Here is a 19,691-nt window from a genome sequence, read left to right on the forward strand (position 1 = left end):
CAAATGAAGCAAAATTACAGTCACAACTAAAAGTGTCTTTTGGCTGACAAGTGTAACAAGCAACATTTTGACTTGTCCTCTTTTTACTATTAACAACAATGACAGAAATTGAAAAGTTCTACCAAATATACTGATTTATTATGTATTTTTATGGCATAGCTCTTCCATTGTCACATTAGCTCCAGTTCAGTTGTCAAATTCAGACCAACAAACTGTTGTATTTACTGTATATGATACCAAAGTATTGAAGAAAATAAAAACAGGTAGATAGGCATGACACACCTGAAGAAGGCCCCATGGCCTAAACATTGTCTCCTTTTTTTTTCTTTTAGTATGGAAAAAACCTTTAACTGTTCGTTTCCAGCCCACGCATGCCGACACAGCTCCATACTTGATGTTATTAAATAAAATGCCAGTTTCTGTCTGGATAAGTGAACAGTAAGTGAAAGATATCATGACCAATCATTGTAAAATAGTGGCTTATGTTGAAGCTTTTTGCTTTTTTTAAAAAAAAGTCAAAGTGTTTCCTGAAATGTAAGTAAAAGTGATATATCTTGAGTTCTTTCCTTCTTAGTGTAGTGGGAAAACATTAACTAATTTTGCATATTGTGCCTAGGTAAATGCATGCATAAATTTTGTATAACATATTTTTGTAGGTACAGTGCATTATGAATGGATTGCTAATTTACCTAAATAAATGCACCTGGGTATATTTGTGTTGATGCAACATTTTCCAAGATTAATGGATTCCACAGGAATATTGTAATGATTCTAAGGTGTGTGGGTGCAGGATAATAGATGCAACTCTGTTACTCTTGAACAGCTCCAGGCCAGAATTCAGCTAGTTTATAATTTTACACAACACTAATTATAACAGAAATTGTCTGCAATCTGAGAGGCACTCATACAGCTGTGCTCACTGCAGGTTTGATCTCTTGTTGCATAAACTGGTATCATGATTTTAATTCTTCCCCTTTCACGCCAATCCTTTCTCCAAACCTTTAGGATATCCTTTCTATGAATTCCAGGCGTTCACCCTGTGTGACGCATTAATGACTCCAACATAATCCTAAAAAATTACATTTCAATAAGAAAAAGCTCAGTTATTTAAGTCAGAAAGTGCATACCTAATTAATATCTTCACCCAAATGCATAATAGCATACATCCTGCATAAATGACTGATAACATTAATGCAGATGAAGACCGAATGAATGTGGCTACATATCAGAATTCTTTCTATGTAAGAAACAATGTAAATTGTTTCCATCTTCTCACAGGCAGATTGGCAGTTTTGATCCTCCTACACCACAATGACCCAAAGCATACAGCTAATTCTGCTCTGGATTCTCAGAGAAGTCTATGATAAATGCTCTGGCATTGCCTTTGCAAATTCTATGGACTGATCTGAAAAAAAAAAAGGCTAAGTGTTTTATGCCCAATCTGTCTGAGCAGAAGGAAATCTAAAATAAAAATCCTGCAGGACTTTTGTGGTGTTGTTTATTATGTGTATTTTATAATGTTTAAATGTTGGAACAAAGGTTTCACATAATCCATTAGTTTCATGTAAACATGCCTTCATTGAAGAAAAGGAAGAAGACTTCCTTTTTTGAAAATAGTTTGAAAAGGAAATTAAAAACCATTACAAGCAACATTCACATCAAATGGTCTATTAAACAAAATCTGTACTTAGTCTCTAATTATCATACTTTGTGTTTAAGTGTATTAACATGTAATCATGTACTGTATAATCTTTTAAACTGCCAATTTTTCTTAAAAGTTTTAGACATGATACAAAAATGTCATAAAAGTCTTTTTTGACACTGTTGAATCTGGTTAATAAAGAAAACGTACTAGTCAAATAACATTGAATTGAAGCAATATAAATCAATGACAAAAATGTGTACATATAATACAATAAACGTATTCAATATCATACTGTCAATTAAACTTACAAATCCTTTGTGAAAATATATGGTTTGGAATTTTAAACATTTTAATTTCTTTAAGAAATAATGCTTGAACATGAAAATCAAGCAGAATCTGCTTCTTCCATTCATATTTTATTCCTAAGCATTAGGTAAGATTATTGGCTAAATATGACATTTTACTCAGAAATTAATTTAGACACTGTTCAGTTACAAAAGACCCAATAATTTATTGTCTCTTAATAAATTAGAAATGGGAATAATATTAGACTGCAGATTCTTACTAAACACATTGCAGTGTCAGGTATAGTATTCCAAACTGCACCTTTTTCATCCACAAAAACATCAAACGTAATGCAATTTATATAGATTACTGACATGAATGCATTCTTCTTCTTTATTTATAATGTTCCAAATTTCTTATTTTCCAATAAAAACTAAAAGGTTAAACATATTGTAACGCTTACGGACGACAGGCACTGTGTAAGAGCCGGCGTACCAGAGCAGGTGACGTCACCGCCCTTCCCTGTGATAGCAGGACTACAGCTACTGGGCTGTAGGGAGATCGCTCTTTAGCTCACCGGGCTGGGTCCCTGCTGAGTGACACGGGAGTCCCGGGTTCGAACCCCCGACGGTGCGGGGCTGACCTAATGCGGCAAGGGCGCCCGCCTGAGCCCCCGTTGCGTTACAATATTTTCCCATTTTTTTCCAGAGAATGTGATGCACATTGTAATTGAGAGTACAAACAATATCTCCCACATTGACTCTATGGTGATACTGTAAAAGCAGCCAAATTCACAGATCAGAGCTGTGTGCTTTAATTTGCAACAGGCACACAGAAGTGACTTGTGACAATCATTGTGTATTGAAGTACAAAGATGACCCATTTTCCAGAGTACATTCTGCTAAAGATAACTGTAGAAGCTTCTATTTGACACAATTAAATATGCTGCAATATCCACTCATCTCTTTCTCATCACTTCATCTGTTTCTTTTTCTTTGTTTTCTTCCCATGTGTTTTCACTGCCTAAATGATTTTCACTTACATATAAAAGTCTTAGGTGACTTTGGGAGTCTAAACAATAGAGGGTGATAGCTTGTGGTTGTGCCTTATAACTAGTTTTGTACAGTCCAAAACTGAAATACTGCTCAGCTACTCTGAGTAGATAACTGAATGGACTAATACACATACTCCGTGTGCATTCTCTAATCAATTTAAGTGATTACTCTTCAGTTTGTGTTTTTCTTCACTTATATTTTAGTTAACTTTTATTGAATATTTGTATGCCAAATAAAAATAAGTAAAACTGTAAATAAATGGTGAAATAGCCTGCATTTTGCATTTAAAAAAAACAAAGGGGCTTACAATTGTAAGACTAATCTGACAACATAAAACTATAATAATAAATAATAAAATATCGCTTTATATAGCATGTTCATGTCAATTGACCAATTGTGCATACAGTATACTGTATATTGTTTGATTTGGTAACATCCTGCATCATGCTAGTTCATAATTGAGACACTGCTGTGATGGTTAAACAAAATATTTACAGTTTATACTTGGTCAATATAAAAAGTAATTTGGAAGAGGCGTTATCCACTATGTTTGGCTTGGTGGTGCAATGGTAAGCATGGCTGTCTTGCAGTTCTGGGGCCCTGGGTTCCATTCCAGACCTGGGGTGATATCTATGTGGATTTTGTATGTTCTCCCCAGTCCCCAGTCCAAAGACATACTGGTGGATTAATTGGCTTCGGAGATAATTCACCCTGGTGCGAGTGTGTATGTCTGTGTGTGCCCTGAGCTGAACTTGCTTCCCCTGCAACCCTGAATTAGATAAAGTGTTTAGAAAATAGATGGATGGATGGACGGATAATACCCTTTTCCTCAATTTCCCTTCGGGATCAATGAAGTCTATAACTATCTATCTATAACCAGATTCTACCCATGACCCAGACCAAGTTGTTGACAGGTTTCACCAAGTCATGGAAAGTCTTTCAAAAGGGGACCTCAGTAATGGGAATAATGTGAGGCCTGTGGAGTGGCTTCAGATTAGACACCTGGCACTCTGCATAGGAATGACAGTAGCACAGATTTTGTTATGCACCTGCTTTATAATATTCACCCCCTTCCAATATTTTTCAATTTTGTTTAATTAAAAATGATGTAGAGTACATGCATTTTAAAGTGCATATTTTAATTTAAAAAAAACTCCCAGTTCTATGGGTGGAAGAAGTTAATTGTCAGGAGGAACTGGAAAGGAAAATGGGGTGAATGCATTTGCAAGGCAAAAAAAATGTCTTTAACAGTCATTTCCGTGTTTTTTTTTTCTTTCCCAAGATGTCCCCAGGACGCAGAAATGTGGTTTGGGTTTTTTATTGTCTAAAATGCCTGGAGAACTAACAATCGTTCCCTCTCTGTCCCTTCCTGACAAAGAATATGGCAGTTCATTTTTAAATAAAGTGAAGTCCTTGGCTTCAACAACTTCCCACTACGGGGGCCATTTATTCTATCACTTCCCCCTGAGACTATTATCATCTGCTTCTTTAGTATTCTGTTTAACAAAAAAAGGTATCCAAGAGCCCAGGGAGCCAGTTGGTGGCACAGCACTGCTGGTATTGATGACAGAGGAAGGACCAGTCATGTCAGCACTGCCTCTATCCTTGGATTCAGTCTGCGTGCCCACCCCTTTGTTGACCTGCTTCCAGACGTCCTCTGTACTCAATATTTTAGCACTATTTTTTCTTCTCCCGTCTCCGTTCAAGCTTTGTTCTCCGCTTCCTGCTCCTCGGGGGATCATACAGGCTCAGAGCAAATGAGAACCATACCTACAAGTCCAGCAGGGGTTTTAAATAGCCTCTCTTTTACTGTTGTGTAAGTACCAAACTGCTGATCTGTGATTCAAATGTTGGGAAGTTACACATGATAACCATCAAGTGGGTTATACAGGGAACCACCCTAACTGATAAGTTTGGGTCAGATGCTACGCTCTTTTGTAACCTGTGCAATGTCATAATAACTCACAAAATAATAGTGCACATAATAGTGCCATGCACGCAGGTGATACCTACTGCAGTGCAGTGTGTGTTTCCGAACAGTGTGTTATAACACTGCCTGAGTCTACAAAGCAGTGTATGGATTTTCCATTTATTAAGGCTGTAACTTTGTAGGTGGGAATTAGAGGGAGCTCTGATATTGGACAGACACGCTGGACCCACTGGACCATAGGAATACAGTACAATTTCATTTTTGACCATGATGCAAACCATAATTTCTGTTCCATTCTCGCAAAGTGGTTGCCTGTCCTGGTCCTGGTGTGCCACACACCTGCTGGTTTTCGTTCCATCCCACTCTAATTAGATCATTCAGGCCTTAATTGATCTAAGAATTTGCTTCATTGGAATATTTGCAGTTTGCTATTAGTCACAAGTTTGGGATTTTATTTTACTTACAAAATACAAAGGTTAAAGCTCCAACATGTTCAAGTCCTGGGAACTGACCATTTTAAAATTGTTACTGAGGGCTTGGCTGGAACAAAAACCAACATCCACTTGTAGTGGTTTGATGGGTTTACTGAGACAATTATCAATTGTAGCAGTAATCACGAGGTTGTTCGTTGGGGCTTTTAGAAAATCAATCGTCAGAACAACTAACAACGCACACACACGGGTTCAATACACGAGATACATTTATTAATATAAACTGTGCACCAAACATATACTAGTCTGCCTGGATACGAGCGGCAGACCTTACTGTGAGGGTTATCAATATACAAGGTATATAATCTCGAAGAGATGCAAACACAAAGAGATACACAACAGAGAATATATGTCAATATATATCGTTCGGTTACCAAATCGCTAATCAGTGTTATTACCCACTGTTACTCTAAACTCGGAAGTAAATACATTACTCATGAATTAAATTGATAACAACTTGTGTTGAGGTACAATTAAATTCTCGAGACGCAATGTAGAACATGGGGTTTACTTATCCACTGTGTTTGGATTTGGAATTTCCCGGCACGAACACCAAACCAGCTGAAAGGCTCTGTTGCGGCCTCTGTTCCAGCGGTTGTCCAATGGGCGTTGTGTCGGCGTCCTCTGGCTACCGGCCAACCAGTCGAGGTGCAGCTCGGAGTAGGACGGGCGGAGGAATCTGACTGCGGCGCGCAGGGCAGTCGTTGCTCCGAGGGGATCTACCAGCAGTCCGGCTGGCTAGTAGAAAGTCTCTATGCACAGAGTGTGACCGCGAGTCCTCACAAGTCACTCTTTTGCCTGGGAAGAAGCTGGTTCGTTCCCGGTCCAGCGCTGCTTCTGAATAAGCTATTCAGGTTGTCGACGAGGGTCCAACTGTAGGCTGCCGTTGATCAAGCGGAGCATTCACGTTGGTAGAATTCTGAGTACGTACGGGATCCTCGGCCTCGCGCTTAGAACAAAGTCCAAGTCCTTTTGCAGACAACAGCAGTTGTCACGTGATTGTCTCTGAGGATGCGCGAAAATGGCCAAGGAGAGCCCAGAACTGAGCTTGCGCTCCCTTTTTGATCAAGACCCAGATGTGTGCTGATTGGTTGAGAGTTTGGCGGGCATTGGAGACCCACGTGGTATTACCACGCCCTGCCAGTCCCTGATTGGTTGGTCAAGGTGAGATATAAGTCACTTACTCTTGACACTTAGGAATGCAGTCCAGATGTCCATTCGGCACTCCCTAGACTGATAGGCGCCAGTGGATGACCATTGATCATGATAGCCAGGCTTAGCTAATTGCATCCCCGTCTGGGAGCTTGCTTCTTATCAAAAGAAAAACATCTTAAATCAGCTTGCGTGAATTCTTTCTCTGTGGCTGCACCACAGAGATGGAGGGTGAGATGGGGCCTCCTTTAGGAGCATACCAACGCTTAATTCTGTCTTATTAACAAGCATTGCCGCTACACACTCCATGTGTGGATCATGAGGACCAGTATTGGGACTGCCTTAAAACCACTTTACTAATGAACTAGTTAATTGAACACAGGTGATAAGGCAATTTCACCTGTGGAACATTAAACCTCATGATACACACAGAAAGAAACCAAGGGAACAATGCCTTTGTACTATCATATGTTGGAGGCTAGGCCACTGGTGCTCACCAGTTGATATGTTCACAGCCAGGAATTTCTAATCTGGCAACAGTACAAAACAAAAGGTAATCTTCTTACGAAAAGAAAATACTGTCAATTCGAGGCCATGACTCATGATCCTTTGACAAGATTAACTGGAAGGTTTGAGCATAATGATATGGGCAGAAGTGTCTGGTTGATAGAGAATTCCACTAGTAATGATTGATGGCAAACAGACTGCATGGGGACACAACATTGTTCATGTATTGGGACCTCACCTGCTGTTCTTCCTGTGGGTTCATTCTGTGACAATGAATGTGTCACGATCGTAAGCCCCTCCTCTTAAGGACGCTCCGGATCTTTCTTGTTTGTCTCGATTTTTTGCACCTGCCTCCTGTTCCAGCCCCCTTCCTACAAAAGCCAGACGCTCCCACTATTCCTGGCTCAGCTTTGGAAGATGGACGCCCGGAAGCCCACCTACCAGTGAGTCCAGGACTGGCCTGATGGCATAGGCTTCGCAACAGCGTCCTGACCATCTGGGTCTGGGGCTTGGAGCCCCATTACCCCTTTTTATTCCCCCAACCCTTCTCCAGATCCCGCTCCAGTTTTTAACTCCTGTCTTGTCTGTCATGGATGCATTACCCGGCTCTGGACTTTTGATCACCCATGGATTTTTCTACGGATTCCCTTCGGACTTGTTTGCCTTGGCCACACCAACCCCCCCCGAGCACCAGTGCACCATCGACACGCCCCCCCAGTCTTCTTCCAGCCCCGATCCCAGTCTTCTTTCCCCGTGTTTGTCTCACTCCCCTCCGGATTCTGCTGTCTGCACAGGGTCCTGAAAAACGCTTCATGACAAACTTGATTGCCATTGAACATTTGTGGGATGACCTGGAAAGATGGCATTAAGGTTTGAGTGACCAGTGAACAGTGAATGGGACAGAATCCCACAAGATGGCACAAAGCTAAAAAGCATGTGTTGCAAATGTACAGCTTGCATTGTTTCTGGTAGAAATCTCACAGCTTTTGGGTCCTGCAATTAATTATGGATTGGGGTGCATTTTGCCTGTAGTTTGCACGTTAGCTCTTATTTTACTTTTTTTTGGCAGGTGCTCCATATTTCTCCAGTTTGCCAAACAGATGCTGTCTAAGTGGTGTCTCTGAAGTGCCCCTGTATGCTACTGCCACCTTATACAGTGTGTAACTCCCACCTTGCTCCTTGGGTTGGCTGGGTACAAGGAAATCACAGCTATCAATATGTACCACATATTGTACCGTATATAATGGTTTTCATGCATTCCTGAAAAAACCTCTTTCATTTCATTTACTAACAACAGGCATGGATTGTCTACAAGAAGCACCCTTTTTCATCTTTTCAATTTAAAATATTTGTGTGTAATGCCTCCAACGTGCAAATAAAATCTGGAGATGGTAGAGGATGAAGCATATTTTAAACTTGTAGCTTCACAGTTAAATGACTAATTATCAACTAATCATCCTCATACAGAAATACATCACACTGATTACTGATACTTTTATTCAGGAATTAAAATTGTTTAAAAAAGACTAACATTAACAATTAAGATAATATTATGTGAAGAATAAAAGCAGAGAGATCAGTACTTTACCTTGTTTGTTTTCTTGGAAGGATCTAATACAAATATCAAAAACACCATCTGACATTTATGTTAATGTGTGTATTAGAGTATAGCAAATACACACTGTAAATAACAACACATACTTGGTAAACCTCTAGTAAGTGTTTAATGCTTGCCTAAGTTGTCACCATATGAAGAAATTGATGAGGCCTAAGTTTGCTCTTCTGCCTGAAAGCACAATCTGCAGTTAATGGTTATGTTGATGCCCAAGGTCTGTTGATTTCATATTAATCTTTCTGATACTTACACACCTGACCCAAGCTGTCTCTCAAGGAGCCCAATACCCTAGTGACATTTATATGTCCTCTTTCAGACCTCTATGTCCTATTGAAGCCTGTGATTGCTCTAATATAAAATATTATGATGAAATAATACTATGTTATTTGTGGAAATACAAACTACAGTAATACAGGTAAATATGGAGCCTGTACAGCTACAGTGGATACTGTAGGTAAATGACATTAAAGAAGTATATTTCAGTAACAAAAGCTCCTCTAATAAAACTGAATGAATTAACCCATCAATTAAATAGCTGATTGTACAAACACCTGCACTGGATAAGAGAGCAAGATGTGTTACAGAGTATCTGGACAATCCAAATTTTGTTTCTTTTATATTTTAAAATTCTACAAAAACTTGAAGAAATGTAAATCTACATTAAATTAGAGAGCTAATATAATTTAAAACACTATAGTTTACAAACATATAACTCATAAAATAGTTGTATTATGACTATTTTTTGGAAATTAGCAAAGCACTGTAGAATTGACCAATAATGTCCTGCTTTGGTGCCCATTATAAATCTTGTCTTTTCATATGTACTCTCTTATATCATTTATCAACATCCTTCCACTATCAGCTGCTCCAAAACATAACTATAACGTAAGGATCCATAGTAAAAAGATGATTTCTGTATTCTGAAAGCATTCCAAAACAAGATAAACTGCATACATGTCACTTATAATTTTATCATGGACAGGATAATAATAATGCATGTAAAATATCAATGCAGGAAAATGATTTATTTCGGTTTTGTAATTGATGCTGATTAAGCATTATTATGCAATAAGCATATAAAATTATTACAGTTTTAAAATCCAGGCTTTGCAAATAATTTTAAGGATTATGTTCATGTTATTTTAATCCCTACAAATGGAAATGACCTTAAACCTACACTACTGTGTGAAATCCTTTTACATAAAATATTAATCCATAAAGCATTCAAAATCTTTGAACTTGAAGTTTGTGTTTTGATTCTTTTTCTAAGAATCATTGGGCTGAAAGCACTGTAAATCCAAAAGGATAACTTCTGAAACTTACCTGAATTTTGCAGGAGTGGAGTGTTGTCAAAACAAATATTGGGTAATTTGTTTTAATCTTCTTAATTCCTCTACTTTTTCACTTTCATGAAAATTCTTGCTTTCTGCAAACTTTTCCAAAGCAATTCATGAATCCTGTATACTGTATGTACAGTACATACAGTAACACACACTGCAGACATACTACAGTAATGATTGTCATTAAAATGTAATAAATTAATATTGCAACACATAGCATTTATTGTGTTTTAATGCTTCATAATATTCAAATGAGATGAGGTTTCTGTCATTTTACTTCAGAGTACTGATCAATATCTTATCCATTTTAAAGTCTACACGTCATAATTTTTTTTGCAAAAAATCCTAATATTCTCCTTAAAGATGTTTATCAAAACAGCATTTTTTGTCTACTGTTAAAATCATCAATGGCCACATCTAAGACCTAATTACAACTGTGGAATAAAACCCCATGTATACAGTATATAAGGAACAAGTAATAGGTTTATTCCATGCTGAAAAAAAGAAGAAAGAAAACACAACGTTTTGGCCTTGGAGCCTTGTGAGAGAGTGAGGTGTGAGAGAGACAAGGCAATGTACTGTAAGTTTGGAGAAGCCTTACCTTACTAGGATCCCAAATGCACTATAAAACTAATGAAAGGCTACTGCTGAAGTAGCAAGGTGAGATGGATTGTACGATGATGAAATGTAGTATGCAGAAGAAAACAGAAATTAGAGATACTAATAGATGCTTGTCAATATCTGTTTCACATTCTAAGTGTCTAAGAATTTTACAAAGGAGCAAGTAAACACTCAAACCCAAAGAAGGCTCCACAGCAGAAATGTTGTATGCATAGGCTACAAAGGAGCATGTTTATTCCACGCTGAAAAGAGAAGAAAAGAAATACAACATTTCGGCCTTCTTCAGGTGTCAGTGTCATCAGGTGTTACTCTCGGCGACACTTCAAGAAGGCTCCACAGCTGAAACGTTGTGTTTCTTTTCTACAATTACTGTAAGTATTATAAACAACAGTCCTGTTATTGTTAGAGATGTTGATTAATTGCCTGAATTGATTAAACTATATTGCCCAATTGCTTAATTACCTAGACTAAATTGAGAGAGGTTGTGGCTTAGCTTCAAATTTTGGTTTGGTGTGTCCCCTGATTCATTTAAAGTGAGGGCAGCACGGGTCACACAGTGGTTCGCATTGCTGCCTCACAGAGTTGAGGCCCTTGGTTCAATTCCTGGGGTGCTGTCTGTGTGGAATGTGTTCTCCTCATATTTGCATGGGTTTCTTCCTGGTGCTCTGGTTTCCTCCCACTGTCCAAAGACATACTGGTAGGCTGCTGGGAAAACTGGCCCTGGTGTGCATGTGTGCATATTTATGTCTGTGTGTCCTGTGATGGGTTGGTGTCCCGTGCAGGGTGTATCCTGCATTGCCGTTGCTTGCCAGGTAAGGTTCTGGATTAAAGTGGTTACGAAATGGATAGATGGATTGATTTAAGGGCAGCAATAAAGAGAACTTTAGAATTAAATTTCACCTGAAGAATAAGCATTCAGTCAAATTAGTAATTAACTAATTACTAACCAGACTGTAGTCCAAAAGCTATCTGAGCCTATTTTATCTTGATGCCAAAACATACTGAAATATCTTGAGACATTAGTCTGCAAGAGCCTAAAAGTTGGGTAAACACAATGCATACATCTGACAGTATTCTTAACTGAAATGAAAAGATTGTATGCATTATTTTTTGTTGGTATCTCTCCTGTGACATTAATCTGTAAACAGTTAAATAATCTTAACTTTGGGTGAAAGGTAAAGAATGTACGTGTTTCAAGATCCTTTTCCTTTCTTGTAATTTAAGTACTTTAGTTTTTGTCTGCATATTCAGGGTCATTTTTTAAAATAAACCCATATCTTTAATCTTTAATCCTAAACATTTGTATTACCACTATTTTTTGTAGGCACCAGTACAATCAGTCTTTCATGACTTATTTTTGTATGCCTTACGTTGAAACTGTTCTAGGTATTCAAAACAATCTTTCACCGTTGCTTATAAGACCAATCTTAATATTTCCTTTATTGGTGTTTTTTGTGACAAACTGAACTGCAAAACTCCTAATTACAGCAGCTTCTCTAACACACTTGGTTACCATTCTCTTTTGTTATGTGGAAATTTGGTATGAAAACTAAATCAGAAGGGAGATTAGCACTAGTTAAGAAAAGTTCAGCCTCCAGAGATTTGCGGTATAGTGTTTTGGTTTAGTGGAAACAATGACTCTTAGGATACAGGAATGTGGAAAACCTTTGGCTTTATTTGCTGCAGCTGTTGAATCATCTTAACTGTCTTCCACTCCCCGAGCTCCACTTGGAGTGATTACCTTCCAGCAAACGTCTGTACCTCCAAACCTGAAAGTTTTACAATGTGTTGGAGCTACCACAGCACAATAGCTGTGCTTCTACAACTCAAATACTTTTTTTGTTTGTCAGAATTCCAACTGAAGCTGTATTTCTTATGGTAGGTAAGGATTGGAGACTCATGTCTGGTAATCTTCTAGCTTCTCTGACCTGACCTCTGGCGCTCTTTGGTCAATGTTTTGACACCCAGGAATGCTTGTTTCCACTATCTGTCTGGTCTTGATCTTTTTCTTGGAAGTACCACATAGTTCAGCTCAACATCACTGCAGTCTCATGCAGCATTTACAGGTAACCTGATTCATGGTGATGTCTTCTTTACTACTCTACTATCCATTTACTTTCCAGACTTCTCTGCATCCAGGGCTTTGATAACCCCCTTGAGATGCATACCAGATCAAATGGCAGACACATACCACAAAACAGTACATGATAAAATTAATGAACAGTGATTAATTAATTGCGAAAAGCAGACATGATAACATTATATTCAATTTCATATATTAATCTTCTTTACATTTTCTTTGCTCTCTATACTAAATATGGATCCACTTCATATTTTATATTAAAAAAGAGGTAGCACAAGGTTCATACAATAAAGGAAATAGAGATTAAAATTAAGATCTTAAAAATCTACTGCTTTACTGTGTAGTGTACATTGCCTAATATTTTCCTGGCAACATCTATTTTGTTTCGCTGTTTCCTTTCATTAAGTGAGTAAAGTGGTTGTGAATCATTAGGAAGGAGATTAAATGAATTGCTCTAATTGCCTGTCTACCATTATGTCTGTCGCACAAATATATGGGCTCCTGGACTGTAAAGTCTGATCCTTAAAACGATTAACTGATCCCTGAACAGCTATCCTAGAAAGCAGTACCATAAATCAAGTAGTAAAACACTAGAAATTTAAGAATTGAAGAAGTAGAATTGTTAAGAATATAAACTTTTAGGTTTCATGTGATCTGAATCTGAGTTATTTCTACCCCACCACTAGAAAATATATCAGGAAAGTTTGGGGATTAAAATAGCAGTGTTTTAAAAATCAATTTATAATACACTTATCTCTCTCTATCTCACAATCACAGTTGGTTCCAAAATTTGTGCTTGTAGGCAAAAAAAATGTAAAAGCAACACTAAATTCACATTAAATTACACGTAAAAGTCTTTGATTCATTCCGAGTGCTCTTAACTGGGCATAAGCCAGTTGAGTTTAATTACTTTTCAGATGTGTTGAATAGTTTGGTACCGTCAATTGCTAAGTACCTGTTACAACAAGTAGAGTTTATTAACATTTCCTTTTACATAAGCCATTATGTTTTAATAGGTTAGGAAGCTGTTCAGGAATAAAATTTGCATGATCTCTACAGATAACATGAGCAATTCACATGACATTAACTAATCAAACTTTCTTATCAAACAACAATTGCTTATTATGTTATTTAATAAATGTGTGAATTCAAAGACAGAATAAAATAAAACATTTAATTTTGTAAATTGTTCAATTTTATTGATCAAAATTATTTTTTTACAAATCATACACCCTAAATATCATTCTACTGTACTAGTATAACTAGTATAATACTCTTACAATTAATGTTAAGATAGTTAAAATGCCAACAATTAAGAGGACCAAAAAATAAAAATGGAAAAATGGAAGAACAAAGTATACTGTATGCTTGGAGCTCTAATTAGTGGGGTAATTGAAGTGCTTAATTAACAAAGGATGAGTGTAATATGACAATGCTGCTCTAAAATCAATATCATCCTCTGACATACAATAAAAATAAGAGTTGGAAATACGATATCTAATTAATGTAATTAATGTACTATGTGTAATTGACTCAACACCATGGACTTATTTCAGTAGAAGCTGGTAGGTGCCTGGGTGTTACTCTTTTATGGCAAGCTGAGTAAACCCTGGCTGATTTACGCCCACCTGACGTCACCTGTGCTGAAATAATTTTACACTACCACCCTGGAAATCCCAGACACAACTGGCTAATGGCATGCCTCAAGCTCCAATTTGCAACTTCAAGATTAAAAAAAAAGTAATTCTGCTTTTCCTAATTTACATGACAAAGGGAACTGCTTCTCTCTTTTTACTCCAAATGTTTGAATGGAGAATCTTGTTATGACATGACATATAACAGTATTGAACCTGTGATTACATATGATGTCTTATTTAAATACCTAACTTATGAGATTTTTAAACAAGGTAGTGAATTACCTGCTTTGAGTAAGAGCACTGTATGTACTGGATAGTGTTCCATAGGATTGTGTTGTTGGCCTGTTTTTTAGTTTGGCCATAAATAAATAAATACATTTTGATCAAATTATCTCCTTTTTCTACAGAGTTGAAAAAATATATATATACACAAAATGACAGATCCCAAACCTGTCCATTTTTAAGAAATAGTTTCACCCTACACTAAATAGGTATTTGATCAAGAAGGTCCTATGGGTGTAAATGTCAAGACATCTACTCCATTTTTCAAAAGGAAACATGCACCATGTTCAACAAATACAGTATGGCATACCATAAGTTACTAGCCTTATGCTACTTGACTACTCAATAGTTACTAGTCACCGCTCTAGTTACTTGACTACATGTGTAGTCCCATCTCCAGTTCCACAGAGCAGTAACTTTCAGACTTTCACCTTTCTACATTAGAATTACTCATTACTGCAGTAGCGCCCACAGTATGTTCTTTAGTATAATCAGTTTAATTCCTGATTGACAGCTGTCTTATATACTACAAAGGACTATTACATATATAATAGTCATTTAACATCAATTGAACATACAAACATAATTTACAATGCTGTGGACAAATGCCTGAGTGCAGACATTTTTGTCATGTTTATTTAAAACAAGCTCAGCAATGCTTTGAAAAAAATGATACAAATGATCAGATATTGTTACCAATGTTTTGATTGTTCATATCCAGGGTATGCTGATTTCCTCTCCACAGTCTGGTGATGACTGCTGGTCTAAAGCACATGTTTTCATGCGCAGTTCCTTGATTAGTCACTGCTGGGAAAGTCTGTAACTCTGTGATGTTCATTCCCTGGTGTCGAAACATACCCACAGCAATGTCTGACATGATAATTCACCTTCAGACGGTTTAAGTACACGTAATGCAGGCTTTCAATGAGAATAATACCGGAATTTGATTCCAAGCCACAAACCATTACAGGTATCCTCATGTGAATAAATCATACCTGTTTTTTTAATAACATTCCAAAAGCCCAGCAACTGTTTCCTTCCATAAACAAATAACAAGAAAGAAAAACATGATAATCTTTGTTACAGTTAATGCAGTATTGTATTTTCTCTGTTCCCGTGTTGCCTATACAGTATGCAGCATTACACATTTATTAACAGTTCGCCACAAATCTTTTTTTAGAGGAACATGCTACAGTAACCCTAGTGTTTTGGTTTGGACTTTTTTTCTGCCACCATTTTTAAACATCTACGAAATCCGAACAGATGAACACATGAGGAATTTAGTAGAATTTCATGCAGAGCCCCACACTGACTATCACCAGTGTTCCAGTCTTCCTACGTTCACTCACAGTGTCATATAGGACTGATTTCAAAGTCTGTCGTCCCGGAGAACCCCTAGAGACACGTGACCACATGTGTATCTGGTTTTCAGAATACAGTACCTTTCATGAAACACATTACATATACACGTTACATGTAATTAAAGATGAAACGCTTCATACTGAGTGATTAAGAGGCTCTAGATATTTAAAAATTGGATACAAATATTGGTTTTGTAAGTGTTTATAAATATTGTGTTATTATAAAGAAATGTGTATTTCACAAAGTTATTTCAGTTTTTCTCCTACAGTTTTCAATAGGAATGGGAATACTGGCTGAACACGGTAATTATAAAGGTTTTAAAGAGATGCTGATTTACATTTTATAAAGGCATCACATTATTCTTCAGCAGTTACAGTACTAATTTTATTTTGGTGCTGGATCAATGAATCTTGTCCCCATAAACAACACTTAAAAAAAAATCCTTTTGCCTCTAAACTCCATTAAATCTGTTTTGCGATTCCTCCATATGACTGAAACAGCACAAGACAGCCGTTGACACCACAGACGCTAAACTTCCAAAATGTCTCGCATATAAGGGAAAATCCTTGTGGAGAAAAAAATCAGGTTCCTTGGCTAAGCCCTGTGTAAGTTCATTAAGCACTCATAATTTAATTAATATAACACAATCTGCTTAATTTCTGCCTATTGCATTAGAATGTTTCATACATTTGTGCAAAAATAAATAGTCTGAACTCATTAAATTTGTCCAAAAGGAGTTTTGGTATTTATAAATATGTGTTAAATATGTGCGAAATTATAACGACGACGTCTGTAAAGGAATAGGAGGTGGTTAGAAAGCCAGGTCTTGGAACAGATCGCTGTGAAGAGACGACATGCTGGTTTAGTGAGAGAGGGGGGCAAGTAGCCCAGGGAGGAAGAGAAGGAACGACGAAGAGATCTAGAAACAGATTTAGAGGAAGGCATAGTGGGTCACAGCGGAAGTACTGTAGGTTGAAATGTCTGCATACGTAGTCTGCAAAGGAACAAATAAAGGTGTATTGCATGCTGAAAAGAGAAGAAAGAAAACGCAACGTTTCGGTTGTGGAAAAAAGTGTTGTGTTTTCTTTCTTCTCTTTTCAGCATGCAATAAACCTTTACTTGTTCCTTTGCAGCCTACGCATGCTGACGCAGCTCCCCACCTGAACTACTATAAATATGTGTATTGTGTATGCTGGTATTAAGACTTGTTATATCTCTTCTGTGAATCTCCCCCTCTCCATTTCTTTATTTTAAAACCCTGAAGAATCATTCATATATAATGTTTGGACTTCATGTTATATATACAGTATGTACTGTGTAAAGAAAACTCTTTTTAATATAAAATTATAAAACAAAGGTTTTCTTTCAAAGTCTCCATAAGAGCTTTCACTTTCCAGGAAGACATACTGTAGTAGTACAATGCTACATAATGAAATTCAAGAGTTCTTTATGGAAAAATATATGCATTTAAGAGTTATCTTTCGTGAGATTTTGAGATCGGAGAGCTCCATGATGAAAATGAATTTTTCTATATATCTTGTCTCATGGCCATATCCATTGGATAACATTGGTCTGCCTGAGAAACTGACACAATAAAATGATTGCAAAAAAAGTGAATTGAAAGTCAGCAGACAGAAGTGGCACGCAAGGCCAGCTTTCCCCTAGACAAGGCATGCTGGAAGAAGGGGTAAAAAAGAAATTTCAGCAGCCATTATGAGCCCATTTTCAGAGCTAGAACCTTAGTTCTCAAAGCAATTAAAACTCAAAATTAAATGGTATGGCATCACGCGGGGGCATATTCAGTGTGGAGACGGGACCTCACAAGTTACATGAAAGTAAATTGTAAGAGAGATGCCTTCATCCCACAATGGCAGGATATATTTTTAAAACATAATTTTTATTCTAATAAAAAAGGAACTGAAGTATTATCATTTGCATATCCAATTGCACAGATGCGCAAAAGAAATAAGATCCAGGAATCACAAAAAGTTTGTCATGAAACAAGAAACATTGTCAAAACAAAAACAGTTAGTATCAGGTATGAGCTTATCATGTATATCATACCCTCATCAGCTTTTCATGAACTTGCTGTGGGATGTTTCAACACTCTTGTTATGCACCTCTAGCAATGTTATACAGTATGTAAACACATAGTTAATCAAGTAATTTTAGCCATTTTAACTCAGTTTGTATTTATACACAACACTCGAATCAAATACCAAAGAATGAGCAGCTGAGCACAAGAGCACCTTACTGTATATAACCACATGGCCAGAGCTCAGTGCTGTATCACCCCCAGGAACAATGCTTTTCAAATAATCAACAAACCTTTTTGGTTGCTACAAAATAGTGCATACACCATTGTTTATGTGCACAGTGAGATCCTGATGTAATGACCGATTAGATTTTTTTGTTTGCCTTGACCATCCACCTAACTTGACGATTTTCCATTTAAAATTTTATTTTAAATAGTAGTTAAAATACAAAATATTTATCTTAATCCTTATTAAGAAATGCACAGTATGGTGGAACATGGTCCATAAATAAACTAGAGAAGGTATAAATGATTATGTGTAGGTGGGTAGAGACCCTCGGGATTCTCCACTGGGCATTGAACTTGACACAAATGTTAAAAGCATTGTAATAAAAACAAGAAATTCAAGTACCTTTATTCCGTTTTAATGAATGTAATTACAGTATTCAGAGTCTGACATTGAAACCTCCTTCCCCCTTCTCATTATATAATTTTGGACTCAATTTTCCAAATAATTTAACACGTGTTGCTTGTTATCTTTCTGTCTTCAAATTACTGCCATTCAAGGACACGGAGGGAAGTTCATGGCATACTCAGCAATAAATCCTGTGACTGCAGATTTAATTATTTTGTAGGATTGCGAGCATCATGGGAAGAAGTCAAATTTTAAAAGCAAGAAAAACATGGATTAACATGTTTGAACATGTTGAGAAACCTAAAGGATCATTAGTCGGTAATTCAGATTCAAATGTTTAACTACTTTTCACTGTTTACCCTTTTACTTAAACGCCTCGCGTTATTCTTCTCTCTTGTTTGTGAAAAGGCTTTGTAGAAGGGTTGGACAAATGCTCTGGGCCCCGCTTCAGTCACAGGTCATGAGAAAAAAAAACCTTACGTATAATTGTGTTTTTAAGGGATATCATTCAATTGAATGCACTCACAATCAGAATAAAAGGATATTTAATAAGTAAAATGTATAATATATCTAGTATTCTTTTAAAAAAAATTCAGAATTAATTAGGTCTTTCAGGGGAGCTGTGATCTGCAATGCAAAGACTAAGTACAGTATTTAAAGACAATCTTTCTTTCTGTAGTAATGCTAGCAGAATTTTTGTTGGTTTTAGATTATTGACAACATATCATGTCATGATATCCCTAAAAGCTGACTAAACATTTTAAATGCGTACATTCTAAAAAAGTGACTTTTATTTGATGAATGGCAAATCCACATTTGCATGTCTTTTCTTTAAATTTATGTTTTTATTTAAGTTGTCCCTCTTCAAAATATTTACAAACACAAAATGTTTTCTTAATTCTGTACTGCAGTTTCGAATACCTGAAATAAAAGAAAGCAAAAAGAAATGCAATACAATATGTACACAGAGATAGGTGCAGTTTGACAGCAGCAACAACAATAGGTAAATCCAATCAT

The sequence above is a fragment of the Atractosteus spatula genome, chromosome 2 (assembly GCF_055471065.1).
Source record: "Atractosteus spatula isolate fAtrSpa1 chromosome 2, fAtrSpa1.hap1, whole genome shotgun sequence".
Taxonomy (NCBI): domain Eukaryota; kingdom Metazoa; phylum Chordata; class Actinopteri; order Semionotiformes; family Lepisosteidae; genus Atractosteus; species Atractosteus spatula.